Source organism: Cynocephalus volans, chromosome 12, assembly GCF_027409185.1.
Source record: "Cynocephalus volans isolate mCynVol1 chromosome 12, mCynVol1.pri, whole genome shotgun sequence".
In the NCBI taxonomy this organism is placed as follows: Eukaryota; Metazoa; Chordata; class Mammalia; order Dermoptera; family Cynocephalidae; genus Cynocephalus; species Cynocephalus volans.
The window spans coordinates 54938752-54958600 of record NC_084471.1 but is presented as its reverse complement, the minus strand read 5'-3'; positions in this window follow the sequence as shown (position 1 = coordinate 54958600).

Sequence of the window (19849 nt, the reverse complement as noted above, 5' to 3'; positions counted from 1 at the left end):
CTCACCATCTTTTTTCACACGCTCTCACTATGTCCTCTCACTGACAGTATCTCCTCTCACACACAGTTTCACACTCACTATGTCCTCACACCCACAGTATCTCTTCTCACACACAGTTTCACACGCACTATGTCCTCTCACATTCACAGTATCTCTTCTCACAGTTTCACACTCACTATGTCCTCACACAGTATCTCTTCTGTTTCACACTCACTATGTCCTCACACTCACAGTATCTCTTCTCAGTTTCACACTCACTATGTCCTCACACTCACAGTATCTCTTCTCACACAGTTTCACACTCACTATGTCCTCTCTCACACAGTATCTCTTCTCACACAGTTTCACACTCACTATGTCCTCACACTCACAGTATCTCTTCTCACACAGTTTCACACTCACTATGTCCTCTCTCACACAGTATCTCTCCTCGCACGTGCACCATCTTTTTGCATTCGTTATGTCCTCTCTCACACACATCCATACCATCTTTTTCACACACTCGTACCATCTTCTTTCACTCACGCACACTGTGCCTCTCCCACACACCAGTCCTGTCACACGCACTCACCCCGGTGCCGTCTCGCGCCCCCTCCCGCCCGGCTCCTTGCACACGCGGCCCTCCTGGCTGGCTCGCTCGCTCGTGTGCACATTCATTCCGCATTCTACCCTCGGCACGGCCGGCCGTGGGAACCCGGCGGGGCCCCCCGGTCCCTGCCCGGCCTGGTCATCCATCTCCCTTCCAGCCGGCCCGCCCGCCCAGACTTCAAAGGCGCGCCCGCCGGCCGGCCCCGCTGCCCGGGCGCAGCCGTGGAGTCCGGGGCGCGTCGCGGTCTCGCTGCTTCCCGAGGGTGGTGGGCGGGCTCCCCGCGCGGCCGCGGACTCCGGGGTGGCCCGCAGGTCCCGCCACGCCGGAGCTCCGCCAAGACCGTGCCACGCGCGGGCCACCCGGGCCGAGCCCCCCGCACCCCGCGAGCACGCGCCGGCGGGAAGGGGCCTCGTTTTCACGGCCGGGGAACCTTCCAGATAAGGACTGAGTCCTTTCCGAGGTGAATAAGAACGCGTTATTCCCGGCGCCTGACCCTCTCTCCTAAAGAAAATGCGTCTCCCCTGGAGCTTAAGCCATAGTCCCTTCCTTCTCTCTTCCCTTCCGTTCGGACACCCCTCCTTGACAGGCTCTAATCCCCGGATCGGAACTACTTTTGCCGGGAAGATCTGGCCGGCTTTTCCTTTTCTCTCGGCGCTCCTGAAAAGCCGATTCGTTCTGAGCCGCATTGATGGCGGCCTGGGGGAGGGGGCTGCTTCCCACTCTGGCAGCACCTGGGTGGTCGCCGAAACCAAGTGATTCCTTTACAGCTGTTTATTCTCCTTAACTTTATAAGGGCTATTACGCATAGAATAGCTTAAAAAAAAAAAAAAAAAAAAAAAAAAAAAAAAGCTTTAAGGAGTCTGTTTTGGCATTGATCTTGCCCTGATTTACATTGATCTATATTCAACTAGTCAATGAAATTTTTGAGCATAGGGGCTATGCTATTCAGTTCGGAGGCTCTAGATCCTAGTACAGGGCCTGGCAAATGAATTGTAGCTGTGCTGAATTCACCTGAACCAGCTTTTTGTGTGAAGTGTTCCAGACACTTTATTAGACACACTTAAACATGTTATGTAAAGCTTTCCAAGAAGAATGGCGAAAAAGTAGGGGGGGGGGAGAAAAAGAGGATGGGGGAAAGAATCCCAGAATAATTTCAGATCCTTTGCAAGAAACAGGTTAGATTTAGGTCTTCACATCTTAAACCAGACAGCTCCTACATATCTAAGTGAGAACACAGAAGCCCTAAAATCATAATTATACACCTCAAGTTCACAGTGTTTTCCAGTCTAACAATGCCAACCTCCCTTAATATGTAATATTTTCTGACTTTGAAGTGTCCTTATTACTTTTCTGACATGTAAGTCTTGAGCTGTGAGTGCAAGGCTAAACTGGACACATTGCTCGAACCCAGAAAATGGCAATTTAGAGTTTTTTCTTTCTTTTTCACAGTTACAGAGCTTTTATCCCATTTAATGGAAGGGCAAGGGCTAACATAACCAAATTGGCTTTTTAAGAAAATGGGTGGCAGAATGAAGGAATAACTAAAGTGGACAGTAACCCATGGCAGGGCATTAATGAATATAATATACCCTCCTGTATGTAGACTGTTTACAGTGTAGATGAATTTTTTCATCTAACAATACATTTTTGAGAGATATCCATTCTGAGATATATAGATCTTTAATTTAATTTCAGTACAGTATTCTATTGAATGAATATACCAGAATTTAATTATTCTTCCTCCTATATGGACATTTTGTAGCCCTTTCTCATCTATTAGAAATAATGTTGTAGTGACATCCTTATACTGGTGTTTTCCTTGTTTGGATATGGTAACATTTCTCTTACTTTTGTCCCTAGAAATGAAATTGCAAGGTTGTAGGGTTACATATCTCCATCTTTACTAGATATCACCAAATTGTTCTTTAAAGTGGTTGTAATGATTTACTCTATCAGTAGTGTGTCAGACACCCACTTTTCCCACATCCTCAACACTTGGTATTATCAGACTTTTCCAATTTTTCCCTTTAGTTCATGGATATGAAGTGCTATGTCATTTTAATTTACCTTCTCCTAATTACTCACTCAAGTCTTTAAAAATTCTCAAAACCAGTATTATCCAATAGAACCTTCTGTGAGTGTGGAAATATTCTCCCTTTCATGGGTTTCCTTCCACTTTAGTCAGTCTTCTAAACTACCGTCAATTTTCCTACAAAGGAAATCTGATCATGTCAACCCAACAACTTTAAAATACAAAAAAATCTAAAAAAAATTTAATTACCTACAGTTTATTGCTTATAGGCTGCAACAAATTATAAAGCTTGGACTGCAAGGGTATAATACTCATTCCTGCTCTGTATCTCCAACTTCATCACCAGCCTCTCAGCACCACATGCTCTATGCTGAACCTCTCACCCTAAGTACACCATGTATTCTAAATACACCATATACCACTCATCTCTGAACATTTGTACATGCAGGTTTCTCAGCTTTTTATGCTTGTCTTCTCTCACCTGCTTGTCATGCTTCTTTAATTGCATGTCTCCCCTACCAAACTGAGCTTCATGAGGACAAAAGACTTTTTCTTGTTAATTTTTGTATCCCTAGCACCTATCCTAGTGCAAGCCAAATAGCTGGGTGTAATAAATATTTGTTGAATGCACGAACAAGTGTACTAGGAAAAAATTGCCCAAAGGAGAAAAGTCTAAAATATAGTAAATAACTTTAAAACAACTTTCTATCAACCATAGGCTATTGATATTTCAAAACAGGTAATTCTTATACTAAATCGTATTCTCTTCCACTGACCTTTTAGTTTTTCTTATGGGTTAATTTTGTTCCTACTAGCTTAACAAGGAAAAACTTCCCCCAAACTAATCCGTTAAGAATGCTTCAGCTACAAGAAACAAAGAAACAAAAACAAAACAATAAACACATAAAACCTGATGATTAGTAGCTTAAACAAATATTTTTTTTCAATTTTTCAGAAGCCTGAGGGAGACAGCTGCTGGGACAGATTCTGTGGCATCTCTGCTAATCTCTGACCTTTTCCTCAGTGTCACAGAGCTGCTGCTGCTCCTGGCACATTCTTATTCAATGAAGGGACAGGGAAGGAACAATGCCAGCGTGACTGTTCTTTTATGAGGAGAGCAAAAATTTTCCCATAACTCTTCACCACAGCAGACTTCCTACAATCTCATCGGCAAGAATTGAGTAAATGGCAGCTCCTAGCTGCAAAGGAGGTGAGGATTGCCTTCATAGTTATGAGCCAATGCTCGGGGCTGGACACATTGCCAGCATAAGGCAAATAGGGTTCTGTTAGGGAGGAAGAAAGGCAGATAGTGGATACTCAACTAAGTGTCTTCCGTAAAACATGGTCTCAGCATTTAAATATTAAAACCAAGTATCTTGCCTAATCTTATATTCTAGCCACTCCCCTTCCAACTCCCAGGAGGCATAGAGGCCTGAAGGTTCAGAAATGCCCAAGAGGTAGAGGACTTCAGGGCTTTTGACTTGTGGGCCTTGTTTCCCCATAACAGGAAGAAAGAATGGGGGGTGGCGGGGGAGGGGAACTGAAAATAAGAATAGTGGGAAAGGGGAATTATAAAATTGGACTCAATCAAGAGGTTGCCTCTAAACCAAGTCTGCCACTTCATACTGCTAGGATTGGGTCCTTACTCTGACCCATTGCACACAGAATTAGAAATCTAGCATTTACCTCTTTAAGATATCAGGCAGTCCACCCAAGTCAAGAAGAGGGACAACAGTGCTCTAGCAGGGAACAAAGAACACGGGATTTAAGCTAAAGGGTAACCATCAGGGTTAATTACATATCTATCTTTATTTCAAGTGTTGTGCCTGGATCCACGAAAGCAAAATATTAGGGTCAGATTCTGCGTAAGGCAATAGTTGATGGCAGTTTAGAGGACTAACTGAAGTGGAGAGAAACCCATGAAAAGGAGATTATAAATATACTGCATCATTTTTGTATGTTGCCAATAGGGCTGGCAAGTTGGCTTAATTTCAGGATAATGAAAAGAGATGAAATAAAAACATTATTTCTTGATAATTTCAAGAAGATATGGAACACTTATTGTTGTATATTTGCCCCATATGCCTAGCATGAATTTCCCACCTTTCAGTGACCCCAAATTCTACTCCCTTTTTGAGTCTCTCTCTCTATCTCTCTGGAATTTACTACTATAACTCACTTGTTTATTCATCATTCTAACAAGTAATTAAGTTCCACTTTGAGTAAGTTCCCAGCACCATAAAGAAATCAGCTCTTGAGAGTGAATTTGGGAGAAGGATGTAGAACAGTGTCTGCTGAATGAAAAGTGCAATGGACTGCATGTTTGTGACTTTCCAAAATTCATATATTAAAATTCTAACCCTCAGTGGAATGGTATTAGGAGGCGAGAATTTTGGGAGGTAATAAGGTTTAGATGACATCATAAAAGTGGAACTTCCGTAATAGAATTAGTGTACTTACAAGAAGAGAAAGAGGCTAGAGCTCACCCTCTCTCACATGTGAGGACACAGCAAGAATGTGATTGTTGGTGAACCTGGGAGGCCCTGAAGCACCATATCTTGGATATCCAGCCTCCAGAACTGTGAGAAATATCTATTGTTTAAACCACCCAGTCTATGGTATTCTTGTTATAGCAGCCCAAATTGACTAAAACAAATAGTGATTTTAAAAATACTTACATTGGCTTATGAATGAATTGATAATTTAATTTGCCCTGTGTTTTCAATTGTACTTTAAAATAAGTATATAGTCACCTTTTAAAGGAAAACAACCTATTCCAGTTTCCCTACAACTTAACTGATCTACCAAATTGTCCAGCATGTAACAAAAGTTACTAAGCATTCAAAGTATGCAAAGAAATAGTAGAGTGTGACCCAAAGTCAAAAAAAAAAAAAAAAAAAAGCAGTCATTAGAAATAGATACTGAGATGACTCAGATGTTAGAATTACTTGACAAGGTGTTTATAGCAGCTATTATAAACACATTTAAAGACTTAAGGAAATGATAGAAGTAAGCAGTGAAGAGATGGGAATCATCAGCAGAAAACTGGTAATAATTAAAAAAACAAATGGAAGTTCTAGAACTGAAAACTAAAATATCTGGAATGAAAAATCCATTAGGTAGACTTAAACAGCACATTGGAGACTGCAGACAAAGGGCCAGTGAACCTGAATACAGTCAACAGAAACTATTCAATCTGTAGAACAAAGATAAACAACATTTTTTTTTTAAATGAGCAGATCTTCAGTGAGTAAGAGCAAAATGTCAAGGAGCCTAACATATCAGAGTTGGAGTCTCTGACAGAGATGAGAGGAAGAATGGGGCAGGAAAAATATTTGAGAAAATAATACCCCAAGTTCCCCCAAATTTGGTTTTTAAAAAGCCTCAAAAATAAACCAAAGAAATTTACCTAAAAATCCAAGAAGATCTGCAAACCACAAACACGATAAATACAAGGAAAACCACATTTCAGCACATCATAGTCAAACTGTCGAAAACCAAAGACAAGAGAAAAATCTTAAGAACAGTGAGAGGAAAAAAGAAAACAAATAATATACAGGGCAATGATGATACAAATTATGGCTGACCTCTCATCAGAAATAATGGAGTCTTAAAATCAGTACATATTACTTTCATAATATAAAAGGGAGTGATACTTGAATGCAGTGATAATTGAATGTAAAAGGGAGGAGGAAATGAATGAGGAAAAGGAAGAAAACTAGAATAATGGTGGGGCAGCAAAACAGAAAGCAAACTTCTAAAATTCTAGAAGTGGATTTGTAGAATCCTTGAAGAATCCTTGTCCCTGCCTTGTAGAAGCAGCTTGGCTGCTCTGTGTAATGCAGAGAATATCAAGGAAGTGACATGAATGAAACCCTACCTCCAGGAGTTTCCAATGTCACTGGTAGTGTTTGATTAGCTGTAATAATGTCAAAGAAAGAAGAGACAGAGATGAGCTGGAGTGGATGTGGAAGGCTGAGAAGGGAGCAGGTGGGAGGGAAGTTGAAAATATGCTTGAAGAGCAGAGTCAGATCTGGAAAGAGGTGGCACTCCAGCAGAGGGGACCAGTACCAGCAAAGGTGGAAGAACGGGCATGATATCAGAGATAAGACCTATACAGAAGTGGGCAGGGAGGAGGCAATGAAAAGGGCAGGGACGATCATGTCTTATTTTCTTCCATATCTTTATTGATTATCTGTATGAGGCTGCAGGCCATATAGGATAGAGATAAAATGTTCAGGCTCTGAAGTCAGATTGTGTGGGTTCAAATCCTCTCTTTGCCACTTACTAGCCAGCTGTCGGTTCAAATCCTCTCTTTGCCACTTACTAGCCAGCTGTTGGGACAAGTTACTTAATCTCTTGGGTTTTTCAGTTTCTGTACTTGTAAATGGATAATGAAACTATTTCACAGGAATATAGAGATAATTGAATGTAAAAATATGCGTAAAGCTCTTAGAACAGTGTCTGGAATATAGTAAATGTCCAGTAATGTTTGTATTATTATTAAATTGGGTTCTCAATAGACATTTGTTGATTTATTCTTAGAGGGATTAGTGGTAATAGCTGAAGCAAAACTGGTTTTTCCAAACAAGGACTAAAATACATTTAAGTCACCTGGGATATAGGACTATAAAAAGTCAACCCACAAAAAAGGAAGCTACATCTAAAGTAATCTTGTCCCCTATAAGTCACCAGTTGCCCTCAGGTGGTGTGAACGAGATACACCAAGCAACAGCATCTCATTAGAGGAGAAGGTTGAAGACACTGATTTCGGGAGAAAAAAACACTTCATAGAGGGGAGGCCTTAAACCTGACCCAAATCAAGTCAAATGGTTTTCAAACATCATTTGAAAAACCAGTATATAAATCCTGATTTATTACTTAGCAGAGTCACCTCTAAAAAAGAAAATACACTCTCATGACCTTTGCAAATGAAGACTTTAAAGCAAAAACCAACAATACCTCTGGATCCACCAATTACGATAAGAAGTTGCTTTTCCCTCCACAGAGCCATAGCCAGTACAGAGTATTAATTTCATACTTTTTTGTGGGATGTGAATATTTTCAAACCCTAGGCTGCATGTGAGAGTTCAAAGGACTTTTTACTCCTCACAATGGCAAGATTCACTCACTTCAAGTTCCATGCTGTTCATAGTGCTATTTCCAAAGCAAGCATCCTCCTGGTTATTAATCAAGGATTTCAGCAAAGAGCTCTAGCTCATGACACCCACCACCATCCAAATGAGAACTTGAACCAGAGGAGAGTGCTTGCTTCTCAGGTTATCACCATATTATAGAAAAATTAGCTTGTAGTTTCAGAAATCCATCTAGTGAAGAGATTTTACCTATTTTTCAAATATTTGTCATTCTACATGGAAATCCATGGTTAGAAAATATCAAAATTTGTGGTACTTTCTGGAAGTGCCACAATTGACTTAAGATAAAGGTAAGTTATAATGTCTACATAGTGTGAAAGGTGAGGTTCTGGGGCTTCATGGAGCCTGCAGTGAATATAAAGTCTTTGGCTCTAAAAGTTTAACCTACTTCCCCCTCATCCTATTAGGGGAATGAGCATTTAAGTCATTGCAAGGTTTTGAGAACTGATCCTATTTCTAGGGCTTATGTAAGTAAGTGGTAGGTTTTATACTTATTTGTATTAATGATTGGAGACAAAAGAAATAAAGGGTATACTAGTCAAAACCAAAATCAAATCATCAATTTCCACAAGACTTTGAAGGTAGACAAGGTACATTTTACAAATAAATACATCTCACCCCTTGGAGTCTGGTCTGAGGTCATCTACTACCAACATCTCTCAAGTCTCTTCCACCAGAACTATGTTAGCTGTGTGAAATTTTTATCAGGTACAGGAGAAAGGAAGTGGCTGATAAGCACATGCTTTCAATAGTCACAATGACCTTGGTAGGGGCTGCTACTTTTGTTAGCCCTGAAACTAAATAGATTGAATACTTTTGGCCAAAAAGCATCCATGTGAAGTAGAGAAATGAAAAAGCCAATTGAACAAGGTCTGGTAAAACACACTATCTGAAAAATTATGGATTATCTAGAATTGAATGTATTCTCTCAGATCATAAACTGATGTTTTCTGAAATCTGGCCACAGGACTTAGGTTTATTGATGCCCAGGGAAACATAAGTTCTCCTGTCATCCTCTGGGATTAGTTGGGCCTCAAAGCCTAAATGTTGCCCTTCAGATCATATCATAATGTGGGAGCACCACTGAGATGAGCCAGGCTGGTCTTGGCACCATAGCCATTTCCCATGTCTCTTCTTTCCTGTTCTTTCTCTTAGCACTTAGGAGACCTGGCCATCTTACATTCTTGATAGTGTTTGTATAGAAGGCTCTCTAAGCAATGTTATCCCAGGAATTCTGTAATTACTCTTTCAATAATCAGTGCAGTATAACCGAGCATGTGTGAGAGGGATGGATAGTGGCACAGTTACTGAGAAATAAAAAACCTTCTAGTAGTCCACCCACCATCTGAAATTACAACATCGTGCTTCCCCTTGAAAGCTAGTAGGCATGGAATTTTTATTTTGCTGAAGAACATGATGGTCCCTTAACATCTAAATTGCCCACCCTTTTGGTCAGTGTAATAGCCCCTCTGATTTAGATTTAGAGGGTTTTATATACTTATGAACTCTGTGCTTCCTTAAATTTCTTGAATCCACTTAACAGCTGGATTCCTAGAGACAAGCTGTGGCAATGTCCTCTCCTCTCCCTTAATACGTGTGCAGCCCTTTCCTTATTGAAGAGCCTAGTCTTCACTTTCTTACCCAGGCAAACTTCTCACTTTCAGTGCCTGTGTAAAACACAGAGGATTTGACTTTATGTAAAATGATGTCAGGCATCTGAGGCTTTAATGGATTTGTGCGATCCTTTGGTAGTGGGTGTGTGTGTGTGCTGTGAAGCTATGTTTTAAATCCTTAAGGTAAGAATTTTAATGAGAAACAACTGTCAAAGGAGCTCATTTTCTGAATTTGTACCACAATTTTATTTTGAATAATGAGTTTTTGCTAAAACTAGCCAGTTTTGACCAGGGTTGGGGAAAGGGGAGCTGTTTTGAGTGTCTGAGCAGAATTGAAAAAGTGAACACTCTTAAAGAGAAAGGACATGCTCTTTCTAGTGAAGAAACAGGAGAACTTTCAGCCTTCCCACTAGGCCAGTGTTTTCCCAGCTCTGCAGCCCTCTTGTAAATTTGTAAATTTGCCACAGCTCACTTGTAAATTTGCCAGGGTGGCAGGGACACATGACTCTTAGCTGGGAGGCATGCCAGCTATCAGAAGCCCCCAACTCTCAGGAGGGAGAAGGGGGCGGGTACCCAGAGACCACCCTGAGTTATATTTATTTTGGAGGATACTTGCTGGTACTGATAGCAAATCTCCCTAGACAGATGCAACTCACATTGGAATGTCTTGTTGAGAATTCCATCAACTCCGCAGTATCAGATCTAGCACCTTGTAAAATAAATCCTTACCAAATAGCAAAGGTAAGTTCAGCCTTCCCTGTCTGGCCCTGTATGTCGCCTGATCATTCAGGTTCTTCTGTGCTTGACTCCATCTCACCAGAAACCTCTTGTTTATTCTCAGCTGACAGAAGCCTATAATTCTTACTCATTTTATCGATTCTCCCTCTGTTCATAAATCCCCCTTCATTCTTCTTCATTCCTGGTTACCTAATTGTCCCTCAGCCTCCAAAGAATCATCTCACACCCGCAAGCCAGACAGATTAATGTCCCTAATTCCCAAGGTGTGTGTTTGGTCTGACTCCAGCTGACCACTGGGATTTTGAGGCATGACCCTATCCTGAGAGGAAACTCCCTCCCTTTTTAAACTAAATTTATGTATGGTCCTGATCCTTAGTCTGAGTCTGAAAATAAAAACTATCTACTTCCCCAAACATTTCTGAGGGGGAACTCAACACTTATCATATACTAACTTCTCTTGAACCTTTGAACGCTGAGAATACAGGCCCCCTTAGAAATTTGGGATGGTTGTATTGTATTTTGGGGGAGTTTAAAATCAATATATCTCAACCTGGGTGATTCAACCGGTGGATTTACTGAACTCAGGTCTAGAGGAGATGAGCCAGCCTCCCGCATCCCATTGCCAAACCTGCTGAACTCACAACGTAGGATTTTCCATAATGGGAACTCAGAAAAGCAAATCATCTGGCAGTGGTGGTTGAAAGATAGGCTAAGGGATATAGGGATGTAAGAAGTGTTTTGTTCTCTTGAGGAAAGGAGGGAAGAGAGCAGAAGAACAGTTCTAGAATAGACTACTAGCATGACTTTTGTTTTAGCGGTGCTGCTCCAGCTGTCATGCTTTTATTGAGCTTACTTCTCTGCAGTTTCAGAAGAAGCAGAAAGAGTTATATATATGCTTTTTGCATACAAGAGAAGTCAGTGTTGGCCACTGTAGTTTCTAAGATTCAGGATAGCTTTCAAAGAAAAAGTTGTAAGAACACATTATGTGTTAGTTTTGTTGACATTTATGATATTACGGAATCACATTCCTGTTATGACATTTACCACATTCACAGCTTTTATTCAGAGAAACACCAGTAATGAACAGTAGCAATATATCCACATAGGAAATTCAATGTCAAAATACCTAGGCCCTCTCCCCTCCCCATGACCCCTAGTTCTCCCCTCCCTCTCTCACTCATTCTCCCCTTCCTTTCTCTTACTTCAGTGAACCAGAGGAAGCCACTCATCCAAATGTAAAGTAAAAAAAAAAAAAAAAAAGAAAGAAAGAAAATTGGTTCTTGGCAAATCCTTGCAAAGTTGGAGCTGTCATCTCTTTACATTCATACATACACATATATGCACATTGCAATAAGCCTAATCATTGTTCAGAACTATGCTGGAATTCAAAACAATGTTTAGATGCTTTGATTAGATAGTATGTTGCTGGTTTGGTTTGGTTTTCTTATTTTGTTGGCTGGGTAGTTTAGGGTACAGTACTGAAAGCAACACAATGAGTAGAAATTCTGGTTCTAGTGGTGGATGTTTAAGAAAGGGAGTTTTAGGGACTAGAGAGGTGGGGGAAGACTAGCCAGAATCTTCCTTTCTCAAGTCTCCTGTGCTAATTTTTACATTTTCTCATTGTGGCATGCTTGGCTCTGTTCAGGGTGAGTATAAAGCTTCAGCATATGCCCAACTGTCTACATAAGTGGGAGAGAAGAGGTCTTTTAAAAGACTAGTGTTGACAGCCATGTTGCTATTTAATGTGGTCACAGCAAACCATACATCAAATTTATGTCTGCACATGGCTCTACCTTAAATTCAGGAACCTGTTTTACCTTCCTTGCATCTATTTTAATAAAATAGCCATGTCACCTCAAAAAAAAACTCATAGACTTTTGAAAGCATAGATTCAATACCAGAGTAAAGGAGACAAAGTACATGCATTTTTTTCTAACAAACTAAAGAAGTTCAGTAATCACTGAGCAAGTTCCAAGTTTTCTTCTTTCCAGATGAATCCTCCATTCATGGTAGATTGTACTTTCCAGGATGGCTCAGTAAGATCTCCCATCATATATGCTCTTCTCACAAATTAATGTTGATACTCTTCTGATAAAGTGGTGCAATTTGTGTTCCTTCCTTTCCAATCTGAGAAGGTCTGTGACTACAGCAGAAGAGGCACTATGTGACTTAAAACAGGATCTAGTTTCTACCTCTTGAGACACTTGCTCTTGGCCCCCTGCCACGAATGCTGTGAAGAAGACAAGCAGCCACAGACAGAGGCCACATGTAGGTGTTCTAGCTGACGACCCAGCTGTGGTCCCTCCTGTCAGCCAATATCACTCACCAGTCATGTGCACAAGTGACCTTCAGATGAGTCCAACCCCCCAGAGTCATCCCCCAGCATTTGAGCTGAGCTGTCTGTGCTGAGCCCTGCCCAAATTGCAGATTCATGAGGGAGAAAAAAAAAGTGTTATTTTAAGCCACTAAGTTTTGGGATTTTCTTATGCACCAACAGATAACTCCAACCCTGACTTCTGCCTTTAAGTCCATTTCATTGGGTTTGCTGTTGGACAATAAATATCACACTTATAATCATCCAAATGTAATGAAATCATCTGAACTAGGATTTTGAATTTCTAAGATTTAGCCACAAAAAAAGTGAAAGTTCCCTGCAAAATGAGTGCAATGAACTAAGAAAAAGAAGCTTAAGAGCAAATGGAGCTCTCATTAATAATGCAGCAACAGTTGCTATTCCTGGGCACTACAATGTACCATCTACTGTACTAGAACTGAGATGAATTAAGAGATTCTTCTTGACAGAGAGAGTCAATTTCAAAAGATCAGGAAAAGGAAAATCTGAACAAGGATGGGTAGAAAGGCTAGCAGAATGTGACATGAGCTAACTCATGGACTTAGGATGAGTCTGGTCTTTTGTATCACAATTTCAGAATCTTAAGGTTATGAGAGGCCAATCAGACGTGGTCTAATTCACCACTCTCGTCAAATCCCTGAGTCCCATCTGCAATGAAAAGCCATCCTCTAGTTTCTGTTTAAAAATCTTTGATGACAGGGAGAGCCCTCTTAACTTCCCAAAGAAGCAGTGAGAGAGTTCTTTCTTAGGTTAAGTTAAAATTAATCTCCCTGCAACTTTCACCTTTTGGTTCTACTGCGAAGTATCATCTTTTGTAGGAGGTTTGGTTCTAAAGCCAACATGAGGCAACAATCGCATATGGCCCAACATGATCTTGAAAGTTCCTCAGGAAAGAACCCAGTAGTTATCAGCCTATAATTTCTTAGCCAGCATTTCTTCTTGTGTTGGAATTGATCATCATTTCTTCAGTTGAGAAGCAGAGAAAGTAGTTGGCTTGCATATTGGAGATAGATGAATAAAAACATGTATTCTTCAAGGCTAGAATCACACTTGGATTGGGGAGATACTTGCAAAATGGACCGGAGATGAGGGCAATCATGCTTCTTGTCTCCTGCTTATTCTGGGGCACATATACACTTGTTAAGCGAAATGGCTGGAGGAGCCACCCACACTAGTTAATCATATTTTTCTTTTGAATATATGATCCTTTTTGCAGAGCTCATATAATTGAATTTGTGTCCATTAAACACATGTATGAGATGACACTACTATAGGCCTGTCTTCTAAGGCTACATAAAGCAAATCTGATATCTTCTCCAGGAAAGCCTTTTGAAGACAGTTACTAGAATTCCTGAGACAACTCCACACAAGAGATCAACATTCCTTCCAATATTTCTCACAGAACATGGTTTTGAGGCCCTCACTCATTTGTATTTCTCCTTAAGAACAGATCTGAAAACATATCCTTAAGTATAATTCCTAGAGCATGTGCAATCAGTCAGCACAGAATTGAGGAGAAAGACACATTCATTGTTCTGAATTCTGACTTCTATTACTCCAGCCAAAAATGGCATTTGGGTTTTTGGTAACTGGATCCTATCATTGAATTATAGTCACCAAAAACCTCAGTGTTTTTTATTAATTTTGGGGGGGTGGGTAGGGGACCAGTACGGGGATCCAAACCTTGACTGCATTCTAACCAAGTGAGCTACTACATGTTTTTTAAAGTTATGATATGTGTAAACATGCAGAAAATAAAATATCAGACATCTACGAACTCATCACCGAGATTAACATATGTTAACAGCTTACCTTATTTACCTCAGATTACTAAATCTTTCTTTACATGTGCTTTTATTGCCTGGTTCTCCCATATGCCATATTCCTGCACCTGTCTGACCGCCCTGTCAAGAGTTACTGATTCAACAATTATTTAGTAAATTCCTACTGTGTCCTCTTCGGGGTCCTAATTTTGCTATTTAAATGTGTCACATATTATCTCAGACTTAGATTGTTCACAGATTTGGTTAGGAACCCTTCAAACAAAACATTTTACAGTGATGAGGACAACCTAATGCAGGACTCTGTGACCCACCACTGATGACAACCCTCTAGACTGGCTGAAGCACTCTTTCATTTCTATGACCCTGTACCTTTGTTTATGTTTTCCTTCTCCTGGAATGGCTTCTCGGTTCCTCCATCTGATTAACTTATATTAATTATCCCTTTGAGACTCAGTGGTCAATTGCTCCAAGAAACTTTACCTGATCATTACCTGCAAAGTTAGCTGCCCCAACTTTGTGAACTTCTCTATCATAGCACCTGTGCTCTCTTGTAGTCATTGGCTACTTGTCTGTCTTCCAATCTCATACTTAAGTCCTTCAAGGGCAAAAATATCATTATATTTATCTTTATTTTCTTCACCCTATCGCTGTGCCAGAACTTAAAAAGTTCCAACTCATATTAAGTCCTCAAAAATGCTAGGTCATATTAGGTGCTCAAATATGTTTGTTAAATAAACATGTAAGATTAAAACAATTTAGCGAAAACTTCTTTGTTTCCATTTCAGGAATACTTTGCATAATACCTCTGATAGATCATCACTTTTAACCACAGAGAATTTGCTACCCCACAGGGCAACCCATTTCTTATTTGAATGGTTCTGGATTTTGAAAGTGCTTTCTCATATTAAGCCTCAAATTAGTTTCCTGTACAAACACTGTACATTCTCATTATAAATAAAGTCTTTTTTATGAATGTCGAAGATTCTTTTATAGTACTCACTTGGGTAACTAAGTAGTTATTAGTGAGTGTGTTTTATGTATAGCTAGCAGAGCTGGAGAAATTATTTCAGTGCTCAGAACTGAGGCACTTTCTGGGGCATCCCATTAAGGATTTCTACCCTGAATTCTTTCCAGAAGCTAATTGGGACTGTGAAGACCACAGAGCACAGGTGTTCCATGTTCTATATGGCTCATATTCCTATACAAACATGCTGCTACTTTCTTGAGCATCACAAACTCCTGGGTGGTCTTAGGGCTGCCTTCAAAGAGAAACAAGTTGGACTTTTCTCTCATTGCTAATCATTTAAAGACCTGGTTAGCATACACTAGACTGTATTCTGGAATCTCCATTTATTGAGTCCAGGAGTTCTCACCTGAGGGGAAACTTAAGTGACTAAATCTGGCCCCAAACCTGATTGAATAGTCAAAGAATTGTAGAGAAAGTAAAATGGGAGAAACAGGTAACTTCTGTGCGAAGTTCAATGCCTTTCTATAAGCTCTTGATCATAACTGTTACCTAGCAAGGTGGAAGCAATTGACATTTCCCCTTAGAAATACAGATGCAAACCATTTCCTTAAAATTTATGCTTTTGTGCCCCAGGTTGCAGATTTTTCTGAATGGCTATCAGTTGGCAAAATTTTACAGCAGAGCTTTCATTATAGGTCAGTGCTTCTTGAATGCCAGGCACTGTACTAGGTACTTTGTAGGCCTTACCTAATGTAACCCTCATAACAATCCTGAAAAATACATACTATTATCCCCATTTTATAGAGGAGGCACTGCAGGCTCAAGAAAGTTAAGAGACATGTCCAGTGTCTGAGAATTACTAAGTTGCAGAAACAATTCAAATCCAGATGGTTCTGACTTCAAAGCTTTATACCAGCTTTACCATGGGATCTTCCATTTGGAGTTGAGCTCTGCCTTCACTTCCTGATCCTGTGTTCCTAAACCACCTCTTCTGTCTGCATGTGATTGCATTCCATCCACTCAGGACAAAGTTATAACATCCATGCCTTATCAAGTGGTATCTAATTTTGTTCTAAAGTAATGTCATCCTTAAGAATATCCAGAATACGTGTAGGTGATTGCTTTGATGTCTGCTAGCTTCTCTCTTTTACCTCAACTTTGGGTTGGTAAGAGAGGAGGGGGGCCTGGGGGGTGATCTTTACTTAATAAAACCCAGCAGAAGTGTTTAGTAAGAAGCTCTGTTTATATCAAAAATCAGCCCTCTGGATTGAAAAGCCAGGATAGCTTTTGTTGATAATCATCACAAGTATTTTACTCACATTATTTAGCTTTTTTTTTTCACCCATATTGATGCTCCATGCTTCATAGCAAATTCTTTAGACTGGGGTTGGCTGAATCTAACCCACTGCCTGTTTTTGTAAATAGAATTTTAATGAAACACAGCCATGCTCACTCGTCTACGTGTTGTCTGTGGTTGTTTTCTCACTACAAAGGCAGAGTGAGATAGTTGCAACAAAGACTGTATGGCTCACAAAGCCTAAATTATTTACTTTCTGACCCTTTACAGAAACAGATTGCCCACCCCTACTTTAGGCAGACCAAAAATGTATCGATGCTGTACTCCAGCAATGAATCTCTGTGTCTAGACTTGAATGTGGAGGAATTTGGACCTGCATAGCTGGACTAAAACATCTTTAAAAGCTCTTCCAACTGTGTATTTCAAGGATTTAAAAATTCAGCATTATATATATTTTTTCTCATAAATAAAGCATTTGAAGTAGTACCAGGACAGCAGATGTGGACTTGTAACAAATCTTTGAGTGTAATGTGTATGTTAAAAACAGGTGTTTCTGTTTTTTTTAATTCTTACTATGCTGATGCTCAAATATAGCAAACTATGCATCCAGCACATTAGTTAAATTTTGAATAGTCTCTAAAGACAGTTAATGCTGAATACATGGAAGTGGGCCATGTCTGATTATATTGACATCAACAAGTATCTGAGAGAAATCTATCTACATAATTGCACCATTTTGCTTGTCGGTGTTTATAAAATATTATTCATATCTTCTATGAAAACTCCCTCCAGTCATGGAAGCTCATAATTATGTGAACGTTTTATTAATTTATTTATTGACCATCAACCTTATGCACACTGCTACATGAAACAATAGAGGAAATGTGGTCACTACCCCAGAGGACTGCGTTGCTCGGTTCTTGGACTCTTTCCCCATGCCTCAGGACCTGTTGTAATGTTTTGTTTATTTTTTAAAGTATTTCTGAGTAATTAAAATGCACGTCTGAAAAATTATGCATAACGTCAGAGGCTTAAAACCTTGGGACCTAACACCGGCTGGATTCTTTTTTACATGCCTGGGAACTTAGTCTGCATTTTAACTTGAAAACACAACTTTTGGAATTATGGTTTTTTTAAGCCTCCTGTATTCTCAATAGGTCTTCATTTGGCTCACCGGGTATTCACCTGGTCTTTTAACTTGGGTCAGACTTTCTCTGAATACAAGAAGGATTTCAAAAGTAGATGTTTAAAGACAACTGATTAAAGCTTAAAATCATCTATGAATATATGTACATATATATTTAAAAAAATTGACATGGTATATTTTCAAGTATCTATGCTAGGAAGTATACTGAATTCAATTTTTTTCCTATTGAATTTAAAATTGATATAGACATATGTGAGTCAAACAACAGAAAATGTAAAAATACCTTGTAGGGTTTAGAATGACTTGCATGGGGAGAAAAATATCTTACAATTTTAAAATGGGAAAGAGGTCTTACTCTGGAAGGAAGAAACAACATACTGGAGGGAAAAAGATTTGTTTCATGCGTGGACATTGGGAATGGATTGTGGGCCTGATGCAGCAGGAAATCAGAGCTGTCTGCACGTTATACTGTGCAACACCATTGAGAACTCATTGATAGGGTGTTTTGTAATTGTTCTCAAGTCAGCCAGCCAATACATGCATATTTTGTCTTCTGGGTTAGCAAAGAGAAGGATTTTTGTCACCGATTTCTTTAGCATTTCCTCTCTTCTCTTCACCTATAAGTGTATTACAAAACGTTTTATGTTAGGTACTTTAATAAGTATTTGTCGATGAATGACGTCACTATTTCAACCAACTCATCAGCATATCTACTGAGAATCAAAAAAAAAAAAAGGGGAGAGAAAATGAACTTAAATTTATAAGCAAGAAAATTCTGGGGAGAAAATTTGTAAGTTCTGCAGCTGCTTAAAAGAGAACTAGAACTTTCATAATTGTTCTAGATAAATGTATTGAAGTTTATTTCATGTAATAGCAATTTGTCAATAGACTAACTGGCCCAATGACCCATTTGCCCACTTAATGAGTCATAAAGCATTTGTGTGTTTCAGTGAGGCTGTTCAACACACAGCTTACTTTGGGTTTGTAGGTATCAAGCATGTTACCAATCTCAATGATTTTTCAAAATAGTATGGTGAGTTTTTATCTTTCATATATTTTTGTCCCAGACTCTTGCTTTTCCTACTTCCCATAATTTACAGATTTTCTTTCCTGACAAGAGAAAGGAGTTGGATTACAAGCAATTCACTGGGGATGTCTTTATACATGGATGGGAAAGGTCTGTATGCATGTGACAATGAATGCATGCACTTATATAACGGGAGTGTAACACACATGTATGAAGATATCCAGTGGTTTTCAGCTTGGAAATTTTCCATCCAGTTGTGTCAAGAGCTACAAATCAACAAGCTCTTGGTAAATCAATAATATTAAAAAACTGGTTGGTCCTTTGGAAAATTGGGTTTTTTGATGAAATGGTAGTCAATGACTTACTATTTGACTGATTTTCTACACACTGGTCAACCTTTTATGAACTAATCTTTCCTCTTCTAAAAGAGACCTGCTTCTCTGGATTGCCAAAAACAGTCTTACCTGGAAGCAGGTAGATGAAGTTTCTGCCATATTTACTAGCCCTATAGATTTATAAATTGTTGCACTCCATGTGAAGAAAAAAAATCTCTTAAAGTGTCTTTTTGGAGAATGTGAAAGATCTTTTTAGTTATTGAAAATTTCAGTATGATAGCATGAAAAATAAGATATCATCTTAACCACTAAAATGGCTTAGTCATACTCCTAGTAGAGGTATGGGCTAGGAGGTAAAAGAGAGGTTATGCATAAAATGACGAGAGAGAGAAGAGTATACATAGAAAAATGAGTAAAAATGCTTAAGTTTGCAAGAAATAGAAGAAACTGAAGAAATAAAAGGGCAGAGGGCCATTAGACTTTGGTGGGTGCTTATGTACATGGGTGTGTATCCTGGTATGAGACAAAGAATGTTATGTATATACATGTATTAAAGATAGAAGGTTCACCCTCTCAATGTTTTCAACCTTCCCAAAATACTCAGCAGCAAATATTTGGTAGTAGATGTAAGCAATTTCCAGGCTTGCTTTGTTGACATCACCCTGCTCATATCTCTTAGCAATTGAAATGGGGATCCAAGGACTGTAAGGTAGGGCATGGGTCTGACATTCCAGTAGCATTGGAAAAACTCTCTCCACTAATGTTTTCAGTGTTGACAGCCAGAGACTGATGGCAAAAGGCTACTAGAACT